Below are 23,012 nucleotides of genomic sequence, written 5' to 3'. Positions count from 1 at the left end.
CAGACTTGGTGGATGGAATTGAGTGGAGATGCCCACACAGAAGAGGTGAAAGAATACTCCCAGACATATGAAAGGTGGGGGGCAGGAAGGGGGTCCTTTGAGGGCAGCACAGCTACTGCACAGAGCCAGCGACCGGGTTCGATTCCAGTCTTGGGTGACTGTGTGGAGTTTGCACATTCTCCCCGTGTCTGCGTGGGTTTTCTCCGGGTGCTCTGGTTTCCTCCCACAATCCAAAGATGTGCAGGTTAGGGTGGATTGGCCATGCTAAATTACCCCTTAGTGTCCAAGGATATGCAGGTTAGATGGATCGGCCACGCTAAATTGCCCCTTAGTGTCCAAAGATGTGCAGGTTAGGTGGATTGGCCATGCTAAATTGTCCCTTAGTGTCCAAAGACGTGCAGGTTAAGTGGATTGGCCATGCTAAATTGCCCCATAGTGTCCAAAGATGTGCAGGTTGGGTGGAATGGCTATGCTAAATTGCCCTTCGTGTCCAAAGATGTGTAGGTTAGGTGGCTTGGCCATGGGAAATGTGTGGGTTGCAGTGGACGGGAGGGCCTGGGGGTGGGTTGCTCTTTGGGAGGGGCTAGGCTGGAGGGGCTGAATGGCCTCTTTGTGCCCTGGCGAGGATTTGGCTGCTTGTTCGGTATGCAAATGGAGCTTGCTGACGTTGTGATCATGTGTTCTGGTGGATGTGCCCCTGTGGAGGTTTCCCTCCTGCCTCCGAGCTGGGGCTTTGCTACATTTCGCTGCTGGATTCATTGTAGCCAAGAAAGAGTTACAGAGTAGCGGCGGCTCAGCGCTGTGTATCCCTCACAGCGGCGGCAGCAACAGCAGCAGGTAAGGAGATTTAACCCCCTGTCTCCCTCCCTCACACACACACACCCCCCTCCCTCACACCCTCCTCCCGGGGAGGCAGCAACCCAACTCCTTAAACATGTCTCCCATGTCTAAGTGGAGCGAAACATGGCGGCTCCCGCTCCCCCCCCCCCCCCCCCCCAGCACACATCTCCTGTCAGCTGTTGTTTTACCAACAAAAAGTGCTGGTGTTTTTTTCCCCCCTTTCTCTCTATCTTTAATTTTCGGAGAGCGTTGTTTTTTTTTTTTGGTCGGCGTTTCATCCTCTTTCATTACAGCAAACAAAAGTGGAAGGTTGATAGAGAGAGAGAGTGTGTCGTTCTTCTTTCTGAGGGAGCTTGTGCAAATGGTGCCGCCGACTTGTGAGGGAGTTGGGGCGCATTGTGAGGAGGAAATGCGCGAGCGGCTGAGGGAGAGACAGGCGGAGAATCGGTGCAAGACTGGCGCAATCCGGGGGGGATGGGTGGATTGGGGGCGGGGGGGGAGTTGTATTTGTTGAGGGGGCTGAGGGGGGGTTGGATTTGTTGAGGAGGTGAGGAGGGGGCTTGGATTTGTTGAGGGGGTGAGGAGGGGGCTTGGATTTGTTGAGGGGCTGAGGAGGGGGTTGGATTTGTTGAGGGGGTGAGGAGGGGGCTTGGATTTGTTGAGGGGGTGAGGAGGGGGGATTGGATTTGTTGAGGGGGGTGTTGGATTTGTTGACAGGTGTTTGGTTGGGATTTGGTGATGGGCTGGGGGGGTTGTATTTGTTGAGGGGGCTGTTGGATTTGGCGAGGGGATGTTTGGTTGGGATTTGGTGACGGGCTGAGGGGGGTATTGGATTTGTTGAGGGGGGTGTTTGATTGGGATTTGGTGATGGGCTGGGGGGGGGGTTGTATTTGTTGAGGGGGCTGTTGGATTTGGCGAGGGGATGATTGGTTGGGATTTGGTGACGGGTTGAGGGGGGTGTTTGGTTGGGATTTGGCAGAGATTTGAGTTGTGTGGTGGAAATTTGGCGGAGATTCGGCAGTATTTCTGGGGAGATTTGACACTCGGGGTAGATTTAGTGCAGATTTGGCTTTGAGGTGAGGGGGGGTGTTGAGGGCAGTGATTGCTGTCGGTTGTTGTGGACATGGACCCCGTCTACTGCGACCTCGAGTTGTGTTTTTAATTTTGACTTTTCCAATAAATAATCCTGATCTAATCCAATCAAGAATCTCAGGCCTTCATCTCCCTGAGATAGTGGTCAGTCATTTCTCTTTTGGACCAAGTACCACCTTGGGTATGAATCATGGAAAGATGTGCATGGGCAATCAGGCTTTTGTTTGCTTGTGTGTGTGTGATTTTAAATTTCCCAAACTTCAGTTTAAAGAGACAGCGCCCAACTGAATCTGGGTGTCACCAAAATAACACACTTAGTCCCCCCCTCCCACATAATCATTGAAGACCTGGACTTCAACATTCACTTATTTATCTCAGTATTATCAGAATGATCGGGCCAGTTGCTTTTTGGTAAAGGAGGGTAAATTCTGCAGTGTAAGGATCTGATTGTAGCCATGCTATTTTTCTCTGGCCCATATCATATGTTTGAAATAGTCAGTCACCTATGTATGCATGCTTTTCTGAAACGGTTTGAAATCACTGCCATTCTATCCGTGAAATGTGCAAATACGTATAAATTACTTGACATGAGATCTAGTGTCTTTCTTTTTTAAAAAAAACTGCTGGTTGGGCCCTTTGGCAGGCTTGTGCTCAAGAGAAAAGAGCAATGTTCACACAGGCCAACATCAGCGTTTTGCAAGGTTGGCCTTAGCACTGAAACAGAGAGAAGGGTTTTATTTTTGCCACCAGGAGTGGAAACAAGTTTTGCCATTACTGGGTCCTTCATGAAAACAATGGGTCTTGCTGGAAACAGTGGGGAGGGGGGAGGGGGGAGGGGGGGGGGGGGGCGGTGGAAACCTTGGTTAATCTGGCAACATGCAGACTGTTTTCTAAAGATATATTTTTTTTAAATTCATTGTATGGACCCTGTGGCAATTGCACTATTTTTACCCCTGCTTACTTAAGTCAAAAAATTTAGCAACCCGAAATTATGTTGTACAACAATAATTCCACAAAAAAAACTAATGAACAGTCAACCAGAACAGCACTATTGTGAAGTCATGAATGTGCAGAACAAAAACTTGTATCAGTTCGCTGCCCCCATCTGCAGTGCAGCTTTTTAATGCCATTTCCCCCTACCCTGGGTTTTGGCAATGCGTAGTAACTCCCCAAGTGCGTTGAGTGTAAATATTAATATTGAATTTAGTGTTTTCTTGGCCATTTTAAGGGGCTGCCCTGCCAAAATTAAATTCTGCTTTTAAGAAAAGGCACTGCATTTTTTTTTTCGACCCAAAAAAAATTAATTTAAAAAATATGTTGCGATCCTTGGTGTTGCGAGGCCCGAAAACCTTGGAGTTGGACCAGCCTTAGCGGCAACAGTTGCACACTTCCCTGGCCTGCTTTACCCTGTTGTCACACAGGGTTGGATGAAATTTATTGACAACCGCACTAATCTCTTTTTTTTAAAAAAAAACTTTAAACTGTTTTGCTATGAGACTGAATTTATTCATTATCAGGATCTGTGTGTCGCTGGCAAGGCCAGCCTTTACCCATCCCCAGTTGCCCTTGAACTGGGTGGCTTGTTCAGCCATTTCAGAGGCACAGTTAGGAATCAAGAGCACATTGTTGTGGGTCTGGAGTCATGCGTAGGCCAGACCAGGTAAGGACAGCAGGTTTGCTCTGCCAAAGGCCATTCGATGGGTTTGATAGTCTCAGTAACGGTGACCATGAAACTAACATTCAAGTCCAGATTTATTAATTCAGTTCAAATTCCACCAGCTTGCAGTAGTGGGATTTGAACATGTTAAGTCTGGGCCTCTGGATTACTAGTCAGCGACAACAACCACTACACCCACAGTGTCTCTCTCTCTCTCTCTTTCCACCCCCACTCCCCCACCCCGAAGGAAGAATGTGAATTGATATTTTTTTTAAAAAAGATTTTAAATAAAAGACAAACAAGGTCAGATGTAACATTGAGATCCACACAGAGAACTGGGACATGTTGCTATGTTTTTCCACATCTGCTTTGGGTTTTGGTTTAAAGGAAAAAAAGATGAGGAAACCCATGGCTGATGAGGTGATCCAGGGGAGTTGTAACTTGGGTTGGCGGTGGGGGGCGGTGGGGCCTTAGAATTTGAAAGTTACTTAAATCTGATGCAAGCTTCATTAACATTTTCTCTTTCTAATTTTTGTTATGGTGAATGACAGCAAAAATCTGATGTTCAGAATCAGTATAAGGATTTTGCTGTTCGCAATTAGTGAAAAGGTGTAACTAAATTATGCCTTTTGTAATGCAGGGATTTCAATATTCTAAATACTAAACGCCAGATGAAAATGTATTTAATTTTACTGGCTAGTTGTGAGCAAGTGTGTGTGAATGTTGTCATTTTGAGAATTTCTGGTGTGTTACATGTCACAATCTGCATATTACAGCAGGCATTCGCTTCTGATTAGGGCAATCTGCACTTAATGTACCCATCTCGTGTTTACACTGTTTGCAGTCCCTGATCAGATTGTGTGCCAGGTAGCATTAGATTACCAATTAAACTTGTGTAACGTTTTCCTTGATACATTTTTTTTGAAACTGGATTAGATTTATATGTATTATTTATTGGTTTTATAGGCATTATGTTCTTCTGTCAGGTTTTTTTTTTTAGAATCACATTCAATGTTTACGTGAAGAATTTTATTACAAATTGGCTGTGCATTCGCAGGATGAATGTGTCGCTGTGTAATGTGATTTGGAGTTTTAGTTCAAGTTTTGGCTGAAATAAATGTGTAGCATTCTGAACAACTGCGAGACGCCTTGTTACTTACACGTGGCATGTTTTATAATCTATGACTTTGGTGTTTATCATCATTGTTTTGATATCTTTAGCAGTAGCAGATTCTGTAGTGACAAAATTGTGAACTGGTTACTGTGTGAATTGAAATCTGGTTGGGGGGTTTTTTTTTCGAGGGAACCGGCAAATGAATTGAAAGCAAAGCAACGCAAGGTTGTGAGAGCAACCTTTTTTCTATTTTCCTAACCTGCAAAGTAACTTTTTATGGGGGGGGCTGGGGGAGGCGGTGGGAAATAAACTTTGTTTCATGATGAATGTGGCAACTTTCAACTTGAGAAATGTTCTCTGCCCTGCCTTCTGAAGAAGGCTATTTCAGCATCTCCGTGATGCTCAGTGAATAACACTTCCTGCCAAAACAGGATGGTTTTTGTGAATCTAGTAGAGCTCAGAAAGGGTCGGGGTGCTGACGGGTATTCCTTTTGCAAAATCTGGAAACCCGTGTTCTGAGGAACAGACGTTGTTTTTTTTTTAATTGTACAAACATTTTGGGGCCATTCCACACGACACTGCAAACGCCTCCTCGGCCATTTATCTCGGATTAAAGGATTGATTGGAGTTGTAGTTTCCACTGCCAAAAAAAAGGCGGCGGCACAGTGGTTAGTGCTGCTGCCTCACAGCGCCAGGGACCCGGGTTCGATTCCCGGCTTGGCTTGGGTCTCTCTGTGGAGTATTCTCCCCTTGTCTGTGTGGGTTTCCTCCGGGTGCTCCGGTTTCCTCCCACAGTCCAAAGATTAGGTGCATTGACCTGAACAGGCGCCGGAGTGCGGTGATTAGGGGAGTTTCACAGTAACTTCATGGCAGTGTTAATGTAAGACTTACTTGTTACTAATAAATAAACTTAAAAGAAAATACGTGTTCTGCTCTCTGCAATGCACACAATTTCTTAGTTTCAATTTGCAGACTTTTCGTGTCGGGAGGAGGGGGGCGGGGGGGGGGGGGGGGGGGGCGGGGGGGGTCTGACAATGGCATTCGCCTCCCCTCCCGTCGACCAGTTTTTAAAGAATGCTTGCTGGCTTGCCTTCGTCTCTGCACTTGGCCTTTCAGCAATATTTGTCTGTGATCCGTTTATGATATATAATGTTCCAATATGCTAATAATGAGAGTAACTGTACAAATGTTGACGAGCCATGGCATGATGTGAGCTCGTGTTGCCCTTGTTGAAAGCAGGACAAAGACATTTCTTTTGACTATAGTAGTGGCATTATTGCATTTGAATTAATTTTAATTTTGTTTTCTCAGGATATGAAATAATTTTGGTGTCTCTCTCTCTCTCATTCTCTTCTTACTTTAAATAATAGAAGCGAGTGTGAGAAACATTCAGAAAGACCTTCTGCCGAGAGTGTGTGGTAGAAAAGCTTGTGGTTTTAGTTTAAAAGCTGAAAAGGTTTTCCGCTTTCAGTGGTTGAGAAAAATAGTGTTTATGTACTTTGTCTTTTCCTGTCCACCCAGTATTGCTATTTATTTCAGTGCGCCCACTGTATCTCAGCTCATCCTTCTCAATTCTCAGGTTCATGACTCACCAAATCCAAAATGGTCGCACTGGGCTGGGTGTCATGTGTTTCAATGGATCAAAAGCTGTCATTGGGTGGCACGGTGGTTAGCACTGCTGCCTCACAGCACCAGGGACCCGGGTTCGATTCCCAGCTTGGGTCACTGTCTGTGTGGAGTTTGCACGTTCTCCCCGTGTCTGCGTGGGTTTCCTCCGGGTGTTCCGGTTTCCTCCCACAGTCTTAAAGATGTGCTGGTTAGGGTGCATTGGCCCGAACAGGTGCTGCAGTGTGGCAACTAGGGGAATTTCACAGTAACTTCATTGCAGTGTTAATGTATGCCTTACTTGTGACTAATAAATAAACTTTTTGTCATTCTGTCCATTGTCTACAAGGCATAAGTAAAGAGAGTGATGAATTGCTCTTCTTTTGCCTGGATGAGTGCAGCTCCAAAAACACTTCAGAAGCTCGACACCATCTATGACAGGCTGTTTGGCATGGCATCCACCTAATTAACCATTCACTCCCTTCACCACCAAGGTACCAAGTGGCAGCAGTGTGCCATCTACAAGATGCACAAGGTTCTTTAGACAGCACCGTCCACAGTTATGACCATTGCCACCTAGAAGGACAAGGGCAACAGACACATGAGAACACAACCACCTAGAGGTTCCCCTCCAAGTCATTCATCATCCTGACTTGGAAATATATCAGCTGTTCTTTCAGTGTCGCTGAGTCAGAATCCTGGAATTCCCTCCCTAACAGCACTTTGGTTGTACCTACCCCACATGTACTGCAGCACTTCAAGAAGACGGCTCACCACCACCACCTCAAGAGTGGCATAGTGGTTAGCACTGCTCCCTCATAGTGCCAGGGACCCGGGTTCAATTCCAACCCCGGGTGACTGACTGTGTGGAGTTTGCACACACTCCCCATGTCTGCGTGGGTTTCCTCCGGGTACTCTGGTTTCCTCCCACAGTCCAAAGATGTGCGGGTTAGGTTGATTGGCCATGCTAAATTGCCCGTTAGTGTCAGGAGATTAACAGGGTAAATACGTGGGGTTATGGGGATGGGGCCTGGGTGGGATTGTTGCTGGTGCAGGCTCGATGGGCCGAATGGCTTCCTTCTGCACTGTGGATTCTATGAAGTAGGAATAGCAACAAGTGCTGACTTAGACAGTGATGCTGTGAATGTTAAGATTTTTTAAAATTCACCAATTTTCTGATTCAATTCCACCCAATCTGCTCCTCAGTTTCACAGCTTAACGTCTATGTAGACTTTTAAAAAAAAGGTGCCGCTACAACACGTTTTCTCTCCAATCACTTGCCTGCATCTAGGAGATGGTGGGCTCACAGACAACTGTTTCACATCTTAATTTCTACCCATAAGAACTGTCAGCTCCCATTAATTCTCAACGATGCATTCCTGGTGTGGAAACATTTGCTCTACAATTTACATAAATGCTGTAGATTTGACAGGAGCCAGAGCTGCCCATTAATAAAGTAATTTGATCGGATATCTTTTTTGGCTATTTGAAATAAGTTCAAAAGTTTTCAGTTTCGCAGGGGAATAAATCCAAATGAACATTCAGGTTGGCTGCTGTTTAGCCCTGAGTTCTAAAGGAGGCTGATGAATGAAAAGTGGATCATGTGTGCTCGCCTGTGAGAGTTTTGGATAGTTTCATATTACAGTACGTGTACTGTTGCCTTGACAACACAGTCACTAAAACGTCACTGCTTCTGCTCTTATATTCATAACAAAACATGGTTCAGGATGTTTCTCTCTCCTTGCCTTAATGATGCTTCTTGTAAGATTTTGTGTTACTCTACCTTGAGTGTTGTGTGTTTACAATATTGGGAAATGTGTCCTGAATTGAACTCCTCCTTCTCTCCCCACCCCACCTCCATTAAATTCCAAGCTCCCTAATTTGTGCTGGAAAGGGTTATTATGAGTTGGTTCTTGAAAGATGGCATTGTGTTTGTGAGCTATCCCCATGTCTTGCCCTTTTTTTTTCTATCACTTCATATTGCAGATTTCCGAGGCTCTCCTGATGATGTTTTAGCCCTTTTTACCTACAGGATTTATCCAGAACTTCTATAAACAGAAATCCGAGGTCTAATTTCTTTGTGCTGAGGCAAAGACAGATGTTGAACAGAGATAGGTTTTTCATCTGTGGACAGGAACGATGTCAGCACTAATCTGTCAAGTCAATTAAACAATTACTTCTCACAAACCTTAACCTGGCATTTAGAACCAATTTAATTCCAATAGGTCTACATCTTAGCCTGTCTTTAATGAGGCTTGGGCAGGACGTGGTTGTGTAAGAGTAATGTTCAGGACAAGGGTTATATGTGACTGTTGGCTTTAACAAGTCCCCTGCATGACTGAATTTATTTGGGAAGTGGATCTCCTTCATGGCCAAGCGTGGCGACTTGAACATTATAACATTTCGTGAATAATATATTTTTCTTTTGCTCCTGCTAAGAATTTGGTCTATCCATTTTTATTCTATCACAGGATGTGTGTGGGGCTTGGCCAAGGGGATTTTCACAGTAACTTCATTGCAGTGCGAATGTAAGCCTACTTGTGACTAATTATTTAAAAACTTTATTGCCCGTCCCTAATTGTCCTCAAAGGTGGCGACGGACCACTTTTGAATCCCTGTGGTCCATGGGGCGGCACGGTAGCACAGTGGTTAGCACTGGGATATGGGGGTAGGGCCTGGGTGGGATTGTGGTCGGTGCAGACTCGATGGGCCGAATGGCCTCTTTCTGTACTGTAGGGTTTCTATGATTTCTATGATGTGATGTAAATGCACCCACAGTGCTGTTTGGAAGGGAGTTCCAGGATTTTGATCCGTGACAGTGAAGGAATGGTGATATATTTCTAAGTCAGGATCATGATTGGCTTGGAGGCAATCTTACAGGTGTTGGTGTTCCCTGTTCCCAGGCATCTGCTGCCCTGGTCCTTCTAGGTGATAAAGATCATGTGTTTGGAAGGTAATATCAAAGGAACCTTGGTGAGTTGCTTCATTGCGTCTTGGAGATGGTACACACTGCTGCGACTGAGCATTGGTGATGGAGGGAGTGAATGTTGAAGGTGGTGGAGAGGGTGCCAATCAAGTAGACTGCTTTGTCCTGGATGGTGTTGAGCTTTTTGAGTGTTACTGGGATTGCACTCATCCAGAGAGTTTTCCATCACACTCCTGACTTGTTCCTTGTGGATGGAAGACAGGCGTTGGGGAGGATTCTCAACCTTATGGCTGGTACAGTTCAATTTCTAATCCTGATCCAGAATGTTTATGGTGGGGAATTCAGAATGTCAAGAGGAGACAGTTAATGGTTAACCACAGTGCACGGTGACACAGTGGTTCGCACTGCTGCCTCACAGCACCAAAGACCTGGGTTCGATTCCTCGCTTGGGTCACTGTCTGTGTGGAGTTTGCACATTCTCCCCGTGTCTGTGCGGGTTTCCTCCGGGTGCTCCGGTTTCCTCCCACACTGCAAAGATGTGCAGCTTAGGTTGATTGGCCATACTAAAATAGCACTTAGTGTCAGGGGGACTAGTAGGGTAAATACGTGGGGCCATGGGGAGAGGGCCTAGGTGGGATTGTGATCGGTGCAGACTTGATGGGCTGAATGGCCTCCTTCTGCACTGTAGGGATTCTAAATTCCCTCCTGTGCCAAGAACTGACCATCTCAAATGACTGTTATTTATCAGCCTAAGTTCAAATGTTGTCCGGGTCTTTCTGCATATTGGTATCGACTGCTTCAGTATCTGAGGAGTTACAGGTGGGACTGAACACTGCAGTCATCAGCGAACATTCCCATCTGACCCTAGTCAACCAGATGGTTGGGTCTAGAAAATTACCCTGGTGCCTTTGGATTAGTTTGGGAAGCATCTTTGGTATAATTTACCGACAGTGAAATTCTTCACTGACAATACAAGTGTTCAGCTGATAGGGAAACAGCCTGTGACAGCTCCTAACAGGACCTGGAAAACAGCCCAGATTGGGCTGCGTAGTACCACAATGTTTATGTCAACAAGTGCCAAGGTAATGACCATCTTCAACAAGAAAACCCAGCCATCTCCCCCGATCTTCAATAGTACAGCCAAAACCAACATTCACTTCTTTGTGGGTCACCACTAATCAGAAGCTTAGTTAGGCCAAGTCAAATTAGCACCATGGCTGTGTTTAGGGCAAAGGCTACATACCCTGAGTAGCTCGCCTCATTTCCTGCTCAAAGCCCCTCTAACATCTATACGGCTTGTCTGGATTGTGATGTCTGGATTCCCGCTAGTTGTTGGAATGGGAACTATAACAGCACCATCCAAGGCAAAGCATTGCTCTTGATTTGCCCCAGTGCCACTGGACTCCGTATCAATCCCTTTGACCACTAGCACACTTCAACGCATGGACAGAGTGGATAGTCAGAAACTTTTTCCCAGGGTGGAAGAGTCAATTACTAGGGGCATAGGTTTAATGTGCGAGGGGCAAGGTTTAAAGGAGATGTACGAGGCAAGTTTTTTTACACAAAGAGTGGTGGGTGCCTGGAATCGTTGTCGGGGAAGGTAGTGGAAGTAGATACGATCGTGACTTTTAAGGGGCATCTTGACAAATACATGAATAGGATCGGAATAGAGGGATATGGTCCCCAGAGGGTAGGGGGTTTTGGTTTCAAATGGGCAGCATGGTCAGTGCAGACTTGGAGGGCTGTAGGCCCTGTTTCTGTGCTGTAATTTTCTTTGATCTCTCGGGATAGCCAATAATAGTGATATATGAACAATAGTGTGCACTGTAACAATGTGCCAAGGTTACTTCCACAGAATCATCCTCTCCTGTGGTCCCCTTGCACTAAGTAGGGCAAGAGCAGCAATGCACTGAGGAAAACCACCTCCAGATTCCCCTCCTAAGTCTGGCATCATGCTGGCATGGGCATGTATCACTGCCATCCCTTCAGCAAATTAACACGCTTATACTTCCTTCCTAATAACACTGCTGAGCATACATTCCTTAAAGACTGCAAAGAAAAAGCTTCTCAGGACAAGTAAGAATGGGTACTAAAATGGCCCCTTGATCAGTACCATCCCACGGCCTAAAAATGAATGATGAAAGACAACGTTCTACTGAACGGACCAATTTTTAGAAGTCGAGATTGTGCTATCACTTCGCATCATTTGAGCCTGAGGCAAGTTTTGTGTCATTACATCCCTTTTAAAAATAGTTGAATAAATTGGCTTATTTTCTGTCCAGTTCTGTGACAAAGGTCTTTGAGATTTACACTGGGATGTAAATGGCTTCATTTAAGATGTTGTACAAATTGTCAGATGTTTATAACTGCATGATTTGAGGAAATGAACTTTTCAATAACAATGCATCAGGGAGAAAATTGGTTTCACAATTCAGCAGAACCAAGAAATAGATATATTTGTGTAATACGCTATAAAATGTGCTGTTAAGCAGACAGTACTAATTCTGTGTTTGCTTACCTTGCATCTTAAAAAGTCCAACAGTATCTTTTTTGTTTTTTTTAAAGTTGTCGTATTTTATGGGTCATTAAATAGTCGTGTCTTCTGTTTCATGTTGATTTATTAGTCACTTAAAAAATGGCACTTGCAGCCAAGTCACAATTAGCCAAAGTGTGCAGCAACTGCGGGTTAGATCCTTTAATGTATTCCACTGAAGTTGAGTTAAGAGAGACAAACTCAGAACTTCTACAAGCCACTCCAGCCTTTTAACTCTGATTTTGCAAGAATGTCTGTCTTTATTCCAACGCCACTAGGCAGACGGCAGCATTGTCTCCCAATCTTCTCCAGCATATTTATCATCTTTTGATGCAGAGGCTTTTATTTCTCTTCCCTGGACTTTTTTCCCCAAAGTGATTTGTGTCACATACCTTCAACTATTTTACTCTCTTTTTAAAAAAAAATGAAATTGTCATGATGGAAAAAATATGATTGCATCTGGGTTGGTTTAGACACTATGAAGATGTTTAGAAAATCACAACAGATGGGTTAGATCTGTTCAATTTTTTTTAATGAAAGCAATTGTTTTGTATTTTCTCTATTGACTTTCAGCCGTCAGAAGAAAGGTTACAATAAATTATCAATGGGCAAGAAGGCAAATGAGGGAGCATTTGAATTTTGTGCTTTTGATTGGAGAGCTTTAGTACTTGACTGGAAAGGATAATGGAGGGTTTGAGGTACAATGTAGTTTGCAGTCAAAGCACTTTTGTAAACTTTGCCTACTGAGACGATTCTGTTGTTGACTGAGACCCAATTCTGAGTTGCACTTGTAGATGACATCCACACTCAGGCTTTCACAGTGCTGTACAAAGGTGAAAGGCGAGGGTTTGTCTGCCTTGGGAGGAGGGGAGATGCACACTGGTTTGTCTCACTACGTGTCACTCAAGTTTATAATGACAACAGCCCGCGTTGTTAAACATCTTTTTAAATTAATCAAATGTCCCAAGCCGCTTTGCAGGAGCATTGCAAGACAAAATTTTACACCTCGCCACATAAGATAGTAGGACAGGTCACACAATAACCTTGGACAGAGAGTAAAATTTAAAGAGCGTCTTCAAGGAGGAAGAGGCTTAAGGAGCTAGCGCTCTGGGTAGGAGGGAGAAGGCAGCTGAAGCATGGCCACCAATTGTGGAGTGATTTAAATCGTGGATGCTTGAGACTAGTATTAGATGAACATTGATATATCTTGAGGGCTGTGGGGCTGGAGGAAATTGCAAAGAGAGGAACGGGTAAGGCCATGAATGGACTGGGAAAACAAGATTTGAGAATTTTAAAATTGAGTTTTTGCTTAACTTGAGAGCCGGTGCAACTCTGGTTAGCAGAAGACGATGATTGAATAAGAGTTGATACGAGTTAGAACACAGAGAGCAGAGTTTTAGTTGAAGGGTAGACTGTCGGAGAGGCAGGTCAAAGGTGCATTGGAGTTGTTGGGTCTAGAAGTATCAAAAGCATGGCTGAGAGTTTGTGGCAAATGAGTTGAGGAAGGGGCAATGTCTAGCAATGTTAGACGTGGAAACTGGTGGCTAGTTTAAAAGAATGGCGTGATTGACCAAATATCTAATATATCAGTATTTTACACCTTTTTAATAGTATGGCTTTAACATCTTTTTGAGGGTGCAGATTAAACAAAAAGTGATATATGGTTTGAGTTTAAAATATACGTAAATCATTCCGTTTGCAAGTTTTGGGGCCCTCAATCCTGCTATGCTAATTCTTGCTCATCATAAAGTTAAATTAGTATTGGAAAGTTGGGTGCCTCTGGCATTGGTGGTTGGGAGAAACAAACTTTAATGTGTCGGAAGAAAATAACATATTGATGACATCAAATGCTTTGGAGGTAGCTGAGATCAAGAGTGCAGCCTGTTAATATAATGAGTCCTGGGTATGAGTCTTTGATATTAAAGCTCAGCTTTCATCTTGATAGAATCATAGAATCCCTACAGTGCAGAAGGAGGCCATTCAGCCCATCAAGTCCACACTGACCACAATCCCACCCAGGCCCTATTCCCATAACCATATTTACCTTGCTAATCCCCCTGACACTAGGGTCAATTAGCATGGCCAATCCACCTAACCCACACATCTTTGATCCTGTTAACTGTTTTAGTTGGGCACATCAGGAGGATGAGGGAATACCTTTTGGTATTCCCACCACAGTGATCAGAAAATAGAGAGATGCCCCTAATATCTGAGCATGGAATGGTTGCTTAGTGGATAAGAGTGTGGTTATTGATATCAAATAGAGAGATGGCGAGACGATGGCGTAATGGCAGTGTTACTGGACTAGTAATCCAGCAACACAGGCTAATGCTTTGGGACACGGATTCAAATCCCACCATGGCAGCTAGCCGAATTTAAATGCAATTAATGAAATCTGGAATTGAAAGCTAGTCTTAATAGTGACCTGACCATAGTGGAATAGTGTAGATTAGATGGGCTTTAGATTTGTTTCACTGGTCGGCGCAACATCGAGGGCCGAAGGGCCTGTACTGCGCTGTAATGTTCTATGTTCTGACCATGAAACTATTATTGGTTTGTTTTTTTAAAAAGTATATCGTTTACTAATGTCCATTAAGGAAGGAAGTATGCCATTCGTACCTGCTCTGGCCTACATGACTCCAGACCCACAGCAATGTGGTTAACTCTGAACTGCCCTCTGAAATGGGCTAGCAAGCTACTCAATTCAAGGGCAAATAGGGATGGGCAATGAATCCTGGCCCTGCCAGTGATGCCCACATCTCTACAAGTCCATATAGATCAGGAACAAAAGCTAGCAAAAATGGAAACATTCGGCCCATCGAGTCTGCACCGACCACAATCCCTACCCCCATATCCGTACATATTTACCCCACTAATCCCTCTAACCTACGCATCCCAGGACACTAAGGGCAATTTTAGCATGGCCAATCAACCTAACCCGCACATCTTTGGACCATGGGAGGAAACCGGAGCACCCGGAGGAAACCCACGCAGACACAAGGAGAATGTGCAAACTCCACACAGACAGTGACCCAAGCCGGGAATCGAACCCAGGTCCCTGGAGCTGTGAAGCAGCAGTGCTAACCACTGTGCTACCGTGACTGATGACTGGTGACTGATCTGATGATCGTCAACTCCACTTTCCCACCTTATCCCCATAACCCTTGATTCTCTTACTGGTTAAAAATCTGTCTGTCTCAGCGTTGGAACATGTTTACCGATCCAGCCTCTACAGCTCTTTGCAATAAAGAATTCCAGATTTACTGCCCATTCCTAGAGGAGGTAAGTACAGCCACTTTTAGATAGTCCTTTTTTCAAACATGACGATTCAAGGGACGGAGAATCATGTGAACAAGAAAAGTACTTTGTTAAACATGACCTTTTACATAGAAAAAGAATGTTCTGTGTCTGCAACAGTCTGACGAAGTAGAAATGGTCGGGAGCTTCAAGTTCTTAGGTGTCCAGATCACCAACAACCTGTCCTGGTCCCCCCATGCTGACATTATAGTTAAGAAAGCCCACCAACCTCTACTTAAAGCCTCTACTTTCTCAGAAGACTAAAGAATTTGGCCTGTCCGCTACGACACTCCAACTTTTACAAATACACCATAGAAAGCATTCTTTCTGGTTGTATCACAACTTGGTCTGGCTCCTGCTCTGTCTGAGACCGCGAGGAACTAAAAGGGTTGTGAACGAAGCCCAGTTCATCACTCAAACCAGCCTCCCACCTTTCCACCCACTGACTCTGTCTACACTTCCCACTGCCTCGGAAAAGCAGCCAGCGTGATTAAGGACCCCACACACCCCGGACATTCTCTCTTCCACCTTCCATCAGGAAAAAGAAACAAAAGTCTGTGGTCACGTACCAACCGACTCAAGAACAGCTTCTTCCCTGCTGCTGCCAGACTTCTGAATGGACAGATCTCACATTAAGTTGATCTTTCTCTACACCCCAGCTATGACTGGAACGCTACATTTTGCACCCTCTCCTTTCCTTCTCTATGAACAGTATGCTCTGTCTGTATAGCGTGCAAGAAACAATACTTTTCACTGTATGTTAATGTGACAATAATAAATCAAATCAAAAAGCAGTGCTTTCTATAATTTACAGACATATGCCTGCTTTTAACAAGAGGGGACTGCTGTTTGTGATGCTAATTGTCAATTGATAATTGAATATATAATGATGATTCTAAACAGATCAATTCAGGTCATAAGTTTGAGCTTCCTGAGAGATTTTGGCTCGAGTGGCTAGGTTAGGTGGATTAACCATGGTAAACTGCACGGGGTTATGGGGATAGGGTGGGGGAGCGGGCCTGGGTAAGATGCTCTTCAGAGTGTTGGTGCAGACTTGATGGGGTGAACGGCCTCCTTCTGCATTGTAGGGATTCAATTATTCAGCTGCCAAGGCCCTAAGCGCTGGTATTTTCTCTCTCTAAACCTTTCCATTTCCCTGTTAAGATGCCCCTTGTACCCTACCTTTGACCAAACTCTAGGTCCTATACATCCCATTAATGTCACTCACTTTAGAACTCCTCTGTGAAGCGCCTTGCGATATTTTATTGTGTTAAAGCTGCTATATCAATGCAAATTGTTGGTGTGAATTTGGAACTGCTGGAGAGCTTCTGTCTTGACATGAAGTCTTTCCTATAAGCAGTACCAGTGTTCTTTAATACTTCTGGAAACGAGGAATTTGAAATCCTTTTCGATACTTGAAATGCAAAATAACCCTCTGAAATGTACCACACTGGCTCTTGTCAGTGTTTTGTTAATTGCAGGTCTGCCAACTTTTCTTCCATGTGTGTGTGTCCTTTCTTTGTGGGTGGAATAATTTATTTCCTCTATTAATGTTTATTAACTGCAGTGTCTTTTTAGTTGCACCGTTTTGGGGGGGTTGATAATATTGAAGCAGTTGTTAGGTATGAAGCTGAGTGTGTACAGATAGTAATAAACTCCTCGTTCCCTAGCAGGAATGTGAGCTCTTTAATTGGTGGCTTTATAGAAACTGTCATGAGCGAAAATGGTTACTAGGTAGAAACCGACTAAGCAATTTACTGTACAATTTAACTCTCCAGTTAACAAGGCCAGTTTTAGCTTTGTTCCCTTTGACTAACTACTGATCAATTCCCAGTGTTTGCCCTGTGAATGCAGGCAAAGATGTGTGGGTTAGGTTGGCCATGCTAAATTGACCCTAGTGTCAGAGGATTAGCAGAGTACATGTATGCGGTGAAGGGAACAGTGCCTGGGTGGGATTGTGGTCGGGGCAGACTCGATGGGCCGAATGGCCTCCTTCCGCACTGTAGGGATTCTATGATGAAATGGCAGAACGTGACACTTGGGGTCAAGCTACCACTGTATTCATCTTTGCACTTTCAAATCTTGCAAACCAAATATTCTGAACCGTTCGTAATGCCATAATAGCAATTTCTTGAATAGCTAACTGCACCTCAAATCTCGTTTGCCTAAGTTATCTTGATTTGGATCAGTGCCTGGAGTGTGCTGTTGGTAATGTTTAACCCACAAAGTTGGATTTTGGCTTATTACTTTCTCAGCCCACTCTGAACCCAGTGATATTGTAAACGCACTGTTACCACCCCCCCCCCCCCCCCCCCGACCCCCCCGAAAGCCCTCCAATATGAGGTTGCCTTCGTTTCAAGTTGAGGCATTTTTCAAATGTTTCTGACATTCCAACTAAAATATTCTCTTTAAGCAAAACGACTTCTCACTTTTTAAAAGTGTTGATTTATCCCATCTGTAATGTTTAATGTGTAGACTTTGTAAGCCAGTTGGAGAGCAATTAAGCTGCCTGCATATTGTCTGATTGGGACCTCCTTGTGTTCTATCACAATCGGCTTCAAAAGATGTCCGGGTATGCGAATCATTAAAATATCATGGACCGGGGGAGAAAATAATCAAGCTAAATTTTTTTTTTAAATCTGGAATTAATCTGATGAGCATTGACAGAAAAACCCATCTGGTTCACTAATATCCTTTTGGGGAAGGAAATCTGCCGTCCTTACCTGGTCTGGCCTACATGTGACTCCAGAGCCACAGCAATGTGGTTGACTCTCAATTGTCCTTCAAGGGCAACTAGGAATGGGCAATAAATGCTGGCCCAGCCAGCGACGCCCATGTCCCACGAATGAATGGGGAATGATCTTTTTTTGGGCTTCGTGCGCTGGTGTAACCATTTGGCCGTATCGCTGGTTTTGTCTGCATGTTCCAGGTGCACCTTAGATAGGGTTCTATTTTATTTTATCCCCCCCCCCCCCCCCCCGCCACCCCTCACTACCCCGTGCTTGCGTATGCCCATTCCTCCCAGGGTGGGACTTTTTCTCCCACTCTGTGCCAGACCATGGTGAAATTATTGAGTCATAGCTCTAAATCAGTATTGTATTGCACATTAGAAAATATAATTAAACCCAGTCAGCCAAATTGCTACGGATGGGCAGCTATTCAGAAATGACCAAGATTTAAGCCATTGATAGTATGATTTACAGACTACACCTGGATGGAATTGCGGAATCCAATTCACCAAAAACTGCTTCAAAATCCCATTACCTTTTCATATGAAAATAGAGGTTAGTGTCTTCAGTCAGCATTGACTGGCACCTCTGATAATCTGTGCTTAGTGTTCCTTGTTGTATTTGCATTTAATATTCTCAAATTAAAATATTTCTGTTACTTACCCTCCCCTGCAATGATCCAGATCCATTTTCACTTGATAACTTCATCAGATGTCAGGTTAATGAAGACATCAGATGTTTCGCCATCCTGGTGACCCTTGTTAAATATATTCAAAAATACATTTAGAATCCTTACAATGCAGAAAGAGGCCACCCGGCCCATCAAGTCTGTACCAGCTCTCCGAAAGAGCATGCTGCCCAGGGCTTCCTCTCCACCCTATCCCTGTAACCTCATGCATTCACCATGGCTAATCCACCTAACCTGCACATCTTTGGACACTTGCGGGGCAATTTAACATGGCCAATCCACCTAACCATCTTTGGCCTGTGGGAGGAAACCCACGCAGACACAGGGAGAATGTGCAAACTCCACACTGACAGTTACCCAAAGCCGGAATTGAACCCAGGTGCCTGGCACTGAGGCAGCAGTGCTGGTAACCATACAGATCAAATGCTATTTATATAGTCCTGTCATGTACTTCATAGAATCTACAGTGCAGAAGGAGGCCATTCGGCCCATCGAGCCTGCACCGACAACAATCCCACCCAGGTCCTATCCCCATAACCCCATGTATTTACCCTGCTAAACCCCCTGACGCTAAGGGGCAATTTATCACGGCCAATCCACCTAACCCACACATCTTTGTACTGTGTGAGGAAACCGGAGCACCCGGAGGAAACCCACGCAGACACGGGGAGAACGTGCAAATTCCACACAGACAGTGACCCAAGGCCAGAATTGAACCCGGGTCCCTGGCGCTGTGAGGCAGCAGTGCTAACCACTGTGCCACCGCATCACCCAAATCAAAGTGGAGAATCTGGGCTGAAAAGGGCTGGCTCTACAGTAGAAACTTTCCTTGTCTTTCTCCAGATGCGAGCTATACTGTCAAAGTCAGATGTGGAGACCGCTGCAGACTTTCTGGTGGTGATTCAGCAATGATGTTGGATTGGCATTGGAGGGACCCAGATATTCGTGCAAATCATGATATGTATATGTGATTGGGGGAGGGGTGAAACTGAAAGTGACGGAGCTCCCATAACGTTGCTACTACTGCTGTTCTCCATTGTTGTAGAGGTCATAAGTGGTGAACCTGCTGGCGACATAATCTTGGTGGGTTGCTGCAGTGCATCATGCAGGGGCGGCGCAGTGGTTAGCACTGCTGCCCCACAGCGCCAGGGACCCGGGTTCAATCCCTGGCTTGGGTCACTGTCTGTGTGGAGTTTGCACATTCTCCCCGTGTCTGCGTGGGTTTCCTCCCACAGTCTGAAAGACATGCTGGTTAGGTGCATTGGCCGTGCTAAATTCTCCCTCAGTGTACCCGAACAGGCGCCGGAGTGTGAATTTTCCAATAACTTCATTACAGTGTTCATGTAAACCTCCTTGTGACACTAATAAATAAACTTAAAACTGAATTGATTGATTGATATAATTTCATTCAAGTTGCCCTGACACCACAAATGTATTTTTTCTTTCACAATAAATGCAAGTTCTGAAGCAATGGTTAACGGGACTGAGATGGAATCCGTACTCTTTCTAAACAAAAGACCCTTCACAGGTGCAAATTTCACTCCCTGCACTTTGGAACTGGATAGGCCGTGCGGACCTAGTTTCCATTGCTTTAATTAAAGTATTTTTAATTTATAGGTGTCACAAGTAGGTTTACATTAACACTGCAATGAAGTTACTGTGAAAATCCCCTAGTCGCCACACTCTGGTGCCTGTTTGTTCGGGTACACTGAGGGAGAACTTAGCATGGCCAATGCACCTAACCAGCACATTTTTTGGACTGTGGGAGGAAACCAGAGCACCCGGAGGAAACCCACGCAGACACTGGGAGAACATGCAAACTCCACACAGACAGTGACCCAAGCCGGGAATCGAACCCGGGTCCCTGGGCACTGTGAGGCAGCAGTGCTAATCCACTGTGCCACTCTTAATTAATTAGTTAACTCAGTCATTGAAATGCCGAGTTCTGAAAAATGTACAAAATGGAAGTTTGTTTTATTTGTTTTAAAGAGTCCATTGTCTGAGCAAATGTTGTCTTTTTGAGTGGAACTATGGAGAGAGAAGATGGTTACGTATTAAGTATTGCAAATGCAATGGTTGAATACTGCAGTGAGTTCAGATCAGTTTGTTCCCAACTGCAGGCTCTGAATTCCGACATTTTTAACAGCTCAATTGGAATGGAGTGTGTTGGTAGAGAGAGGGAAATTGGGCAAGGATTATTATTATTTTTATTTTTTGCAAGGATTAGTGTTTTGTCTTTGTCCTGAATTTGATTTGAGCTGAAGCTATACTTGTGCGCCATAGGAGTTTTCAGAGTTGAGTCGTTGCTCTCTGGAACTCCTCCAAGACAAATGAACTGCTTTTACAGGGGAAAAAAACTCTTGGCTCCGAAGTCTTCACAGTGGGTGCAACTTGGAAGTACTGCGATGAAGCCTTGCTTTGGAGCTAACTTCACTAAATTAAACACACTATTTACCACTGGAGCACTGAAGTCATTAGTTGGATAGGTTGACAGGGGGTTTTGGGGTGGGGAGCAGGGAGAACTACCTTCCAAAGAGCCTGATCTTTGTGAGGGGTACAAAGGTTTAGGTAAAATAACTCCCATCACCTTTTGAAGATTTTTAAGAGGTGGCACAATGGTTAGCACTGCTGCCTCACCGCTCCAGGGATCTGGGTTCAATTCCCGGCTTGGGCCACTGTCTGTGTGGAGTCTGCACGTTCTCCCCGTGTCTGTGTGGGTTTCCTCCGGGTGCTCTGGTTTCCTCCCACAGTCCAAAGACGCGCAGGTTAGGTTGATTGGCCATGCTAAATTGCCCCTTAGTGTCCCAGGATGCGTAGGTTAGAGGGATTAGCGGGGTAAATATGTGGGAATAGGGCCTGGATGGGCCGAATGGCCTCTTTCTGCACTTGGGGATTCTATGATTCTAAGAATGTTTGTTCTGAAAACTTGTGTATTCTCATGTCAGGTAGAGTGCAAGTAGATTGGGAGTGAATATCATTATACCCTGTTAATGATGTTGTTCAACCCTGACTGATGTAGAGCACTACATATTGCACTGGTGTAATGTTCCTCTGTTTGCAGCACCCATGACTGCAGCTACATTCGCCCACGCCCGCTGGGAACTGGATTAAATCCACATTGAGTCTGCCAAAATTAATTCCCCATAGGATGTGTCTAGACAGCAGCAAAGAAAACTTTTATCCCAAGACTCAGTTGGTAGCACCCTTACCTCTGGAGTCACAGGGTTCTCGGTTCAAGTCTCACTCCAGTGATGTGAGTGCAAAAAAATCAAAGTTGACAATCCAGTGCAGTACTGAGAGAAAGCTGCTCTCTCAGGATGAGACCTTAAATCGAGCCCCCAGGCTGCCTGCTTGGGTGGATGTGGACGATCCCACTGTATTACTTCAAAGAAGGGCAGAGGAGTTATCACCAGTGTCCTAGCTAGTGGCATAAGTCGTTAGCACTGCTGTTTCACAGTGCCAGGGACCGATTCCCTGTCTGTGGGTCACTGTGCGGAGTCTACATGTTCTCCCCATGTCTGTGTGGATTTCCTGCGGGAGCTCCGGTTTCCTCCCACAGTCCAAAGACGTGCTGGTTAGGTACATTAGCCATGCTAAATTCTCCTTCAGTGTACCCGAACAGGCGCCAGAGTGTGGCAACTAGGGGAGATTTGATTTATTATTGTCACATGTATTAGTATATGATGAAAAGTAATGTTTCTTGTGCGTTATACACGCAAAGCATACCATACATAGAGAAGGAAAGGAGAGAGTGCAGAATGTAGTGTTACAGTCATAGCTAGAATGCAGAGAAAGATCAAATTAATGCAAGATGGGTCCATTCTAAAGTCTAGTGGTAGCAGGGAAGAAACTCCTCTTGAGTCATTTGGTACGTGTCCTCAGACTTTTGTATCTTTTTCCTGAAGGAAGCTGGTGGAAAAGAGAATGTCGCAGGATACATGGGATCCTTGATTATGCTGGTTGCTTTTCCAAGGCAGCAGGAAGTGTAGACAGAGTCAATGGATGGGAGACTGGTTTGTGTGATGGACTGGGCTTTATTCACGACCCTTTGTAGTTTCTTGGGCAGAGCAGGAGCCGTACCAATACTTTCTATGGTGCATCTGTAAAAGTTGGTGAGAGTCGTAGCTGACGTGCCAAATTTCCTTTCCCAAATCTCCTGGGAAAATGGAGGCATTGCTGGGCTTTCTTAACTATAGTGTCGGCATGAAGGGTCCAGGACAGGTTGGTGACCTGGACACCCAAAAACTCAAAAGCTCTCGACCATTTCTACTTCACCCCCATTGACGTAGACAGGGGCATGTCCTCCACTATGCTTCCTGAAGCCAATGACTATCTCCTTTGTTGACATTGAGGGAGCACCAGCTCACCAGATTCTGTATCTCTTTCCTGTACTCTGTCTTGTCATTGTTTGAGATCCGACCCACAACAGTGGTGTCACCAGCAAACTTGAAAATTTTCAGTGACTGCACCGCGGTGTTGATGTAAGCCTACTTGTGACACTAATAAGTAAACTTAAAACTTCCTTTTCGGG

General features: G+C 44.8%; 1 protein-coding gene across 3 annotated transcripts in view; it reads left to right on the top strand.

Annotated features, from left to right (window-relative positions):
* Positions 1-575: 575 nt before the first annotated feature.
* Positions 576-23,012, top strand: part of zhx2a (zinc fingers and homeoboxes 2a) — an 85,112-nt gene continuing 62,675 nt past the window's right edge. The window contains exon 1 of one of the 3 annotated variants that reach the window (XM_078216883.1): positions 576-837. The gene's annotated coding sequence lies outside the window, so the exon portion shown is untranslated. The remainder of the gene's footprint in view (positions 838-23,012) is intronic. The other 2 variants (XM_078216884.1, XM_078216886.1) reach the window with 2 other exon arrangements.

Source organism: Mustelus asterias, chromosome 7 (genome assembly GCF_964213995.1).
Source record: "Mustelus asterias chromosome 7, sMusAst1.hap1.1, whole genome shotgun sequence".
In the NCBI taxonomy this organism is placed as follows: Eukaryota; Metazoa; Chordata; class Chondrichthyes; order Carcharhiniformes; family Triakidae; genus Mustelus; species Mustelus asterias.
This window is presented reverse-complemented; position numbering and strand designations above follow the sequence as displayed.